Here is a 3,877-nt window from a genome sequence, read left to right as displayed (position 1 = left end):
GGGGAGGGGGTGGGGCAATCTAATCTGAAATCTTTGAATAAGTGCCTGGTAACTATTAAAATTGATTCATTGGAGGTAAATGATGAACCCATCAGTAGCTTATAGAAAAGAAGAATTACAATGGCTGCGTTAAGAATCAGACAACTCAAATTACAATGAAATCTGAGTAAATTTCTTTACATCAGTTTATTTCAAGGCTACTAATTCCTCTTTACTCCTTATTCAATGAAATCTGAGTAAATTTCTTTACATCAGTTTATTTCAAGGCTACTAATTCCTCTTTACTCCTTATTCATACCTATGCAGCTGCAGAGAAGCCATTCTTTAAGCAAATGAATCTATTTTAAATATTTAGTAAAGGGAACATCATCTAACAATAAATACATCACATCTTTTGAATGTAAGTGAATAACTTTCTTTCAAGGTACACACGCCACACTATTTTACATCATATTATTATAAAGAAAGCAACACTCATTGGCTTTTTTATATATACAATAATCCACAGCTTTTAATTTCATTAATAGAGAGATTCTTGCTATTTATAATGTTTAATATTAATAATCTAGCTGAGAAGCAAAGATCTACTTACTAAGTACCTTGGATCATATGAAATTGAATATATGTGTCCATGAATATTAGCTTAGTTGAGCAGATTCTATTATTAAACAAAACATTAATTTACAAAAGTATTTGAAAATAGTATTACCATATATGTTAATTTATTGAACATAGAAAAACAGAAAGACTATTAAGCAGATGCATAAAGTTTAATTTATTGACAGGTTGACTTTTATCTAACCACGAAAATTGGCTTTTTCCAAAACTAGGTAACCATCGAATGGCAATATTTTATTTTGCTAAATGGTAGCCTTTATATAAAAGATTTTTGTATTAAGTAATAATGCATAATCCTTAATTTTATACACATATGTATATACAATATTAAATTAATAATTCATAATGCATTCTGGCAATTGAATAAGTTACTGTCTATTTCATAGTGACTTAAAATCCCAATTTTTTTATATTTAATAGCAGTTAGATCTCTTATCACAAACACCCCAAAATACTACTTACTAATTTACCATCTTACAAATAAAGTTGTATTATCTTAATGTTCTTCCTCAACGAATCAGAGATTTGAATTGTATTCCAAAACTGCAAATACATACGTGTTACACATTTTTTTTCTTAAATATTTAAAGGTAAGACAAAAAAGCCACCGGGGCCAAATGAAATCATGTTCCAAAGAATCAGAGTGTATGGATAGATGTTCACACTTCTGTCTCTTGGCCACACATCACAATTTTATATGTCTTTAAGAGTTTGAGTATTAAATTATTTAAATCAAACATATAAAATTAGTTTTTGCATGGTTTTTATTTTCCTTTATTGATGATTTCTATAGTCTGCATTCTGCAGAAAGCATACTGTCATACATTCTTACTTTCTTTTTCCTGTCAAATACTACTGTTTATTTGTTAATTACTTTGCATCTGACACTTTATAGAAATGTTTATTTCTGTAAAAGTGTTTATTGATAGTTTGTACTTCTTGGCTTTATAAGTTCACCAGACTACAATGACTATAAGAGTGAACTTATATATCAGTACTTTCTTATAGTTTGTAGAAAGTTGACAATAACAAATTGGTTGTTTTTTTCTGTTTATTTCTGATTAGCTTGATCATAGTTTAGGTTATGTAAACTCTAACTCTTATGTGTTCCTTTGGATCACTCAACATTTCAGACAGATTTTTAAGCACTACAAAAAAGTGACTCTTATTTAAGAAAATGTGCATCGATAGTGCAGGAAACAATCGATACTTTAAACCAGCCTATAAACTCCCTAACAGCGTCCCCCAACTTGAGGTTAAGGGGAACAGAACTTGCCTTTCCAAAATATTCTCTTTGGTATTATCTTGAGCTGGTTGGTTATTTAAAAGAAACAGCAGACACAGGAAAAGCTCTGAAAACCTACAAGAAGTTATCCTTGTGTTCATTTATAGTGCATTTATAGTGCATATATAAAAGGAGATGATTTATGAGTAAAATCTCCATTCGTAAGGGTGTCTTGGACTAATCAGGAAGAGAAGGATGAGGAAGTCTCTAGAAACTCTTATCTGTGGAGAAGACTGCTGACTTAAATCTGCATAACAATCATACCCTCACTCCCAAACATTTTTATCTTGTCTTTAGTTAGAGATGGTATTTAAGGTGGTGGCTTGGGCCATTTCAGGGAGTTTTTGAGTATTCCTGGCTATCTCTCATGTGTATAGGAGGTATACATGTTATTAAACTTCTGTTTGTTTTTCTTCTGTACATTTGTCTTTCATTGGTTGTTGGGAGTTGGTGGGGTGGGGGAGGGCAGGAGAGGAGAGTCTCAGCCAGGAACTAGAAAGGAAAAAAAGGAATATATTTTTCCTTCTCTGCAGGGTATTGTCTTTGACAACTCTGTCTGTACATCCAAACTCAGCCCAAAGCCTGACTGGATGGGTGAAGGATTCTCATTGACTTAAGCCTAGTCGATCAAATTCTTTTTTAAAAACCTTAAATTGAAAAGCTGAATATCTCTGCAGATCCCATTTTAAATGAAGTACTTTGAGATGGTCATCTTCTACTAGGTGTTTTGGGATGCAGAGAAATCCTTTTCTGGTTTGGATAAAGCAAAACACATGCAAGAAATCTGCAGCCCCAGCAATGGGGCGTAAGTATTTGTTTTTCACTCAGTTTTTCATTTCAGGCCATGATGAAACACCCTGTACTTGCTTGAACCCATGTTTCACAATTTCATTATCTTGCAACCAAAGGAATATATATTTAATATAGTCTCATGCCTTAGGGATATGATGAAAAAGAAATGTACTTCTCACCTGAAAAAAAAAAAAGTTGCATTTTAGAATGTTGAAAATTATGGACCAAGTTCTATATTTAATAGAGCAAGTCTAATTCTAAATAGAAATTTAAAAAATATATACATGTGTATTAGATATTGTTGATGAGTGGGGAAGAATTTCCCCCACTCTACCCTTCCTTAGTTCTTCTGGCCAGACTAGTTATAAAATAATAAAATTGACACAAGACTAGATTTGCAGGAGAGAAAAAACAATTTAATACTTGTGCACAGGAAAATCACAATATGACACTGAGATCATGAAACGAGGCTCGAAGAATTGATTGAACAAGGCACCATTTTATACTTTTTTAGACAAAGTAATAATAAATTTGTGAGAAATTGACAGGACAAAGGTGCTCATTAGAAAGGAATCTAAGCAAGTTTAGGTATTTGCTAATAAGGCATCTAAATGAATTTGGGGCTTGGGTAGTAAATTAATATGGCCTTACAAGATGTGTTTATATAATTTTTTTCTGACTCTGGATTTTGTAACTCCTGTGATAAGGTTGCTTCTCAGTTCTTTGGGAGCAGGGAGGGCACCTAGCAGTTGGGAGATTTACCTCTCACTTTTAGGGGAATAGAGAAGAGTCAGAGAAATCCTCCCTCTCCTGATGCTTTTTCAGTGATTTTAGTTCAAAATAGTTAATATGCCATCGCAGGATATCTAGGGGCAGCCTGCCCTGGGACTCAACCATATCTTTGTTTTTCTTATCATTTTGGGTTAAATTCTTCCATGATAGTTATTCTTTTTGGTGTTTTTTCAATGTATTGAACAATACTTTTTTTTATTCAAAGAAGAGTTGTTGTTTTTAAGATTTATCTTTTTAATTCTAATAAATAATTACTATTTATTGAGTGCCTAAAATATGCTGGTTTTCTTTCACATTTATTTGGTAATTTAATTTTCACAAGGTCCTATCCAGAGATGTATAATATCTGTAAGTGTAAAGGAAGATCATTTTGACACTCACATAGTTCAG

The sequence above is a fragment of the Pteropus medius genome, unplaced genomic scaffold (assembly GCF_902729225.1).
Source record: "Pteropus medius unplaced genomic scaffold, Ma_sr-lr_union100, whole genome shotgun sequence".
In the NCBI taxonomy this organism is placed as follows: domain Eukaryota; kingdom Metazoa; phylum Chordata; class Mammalia; order Chiroptera; family Pteropodidae; genus Pteropus; species Pteropus medius.
Note: the sequence above shows the minus strand (reverse complement) of the source record.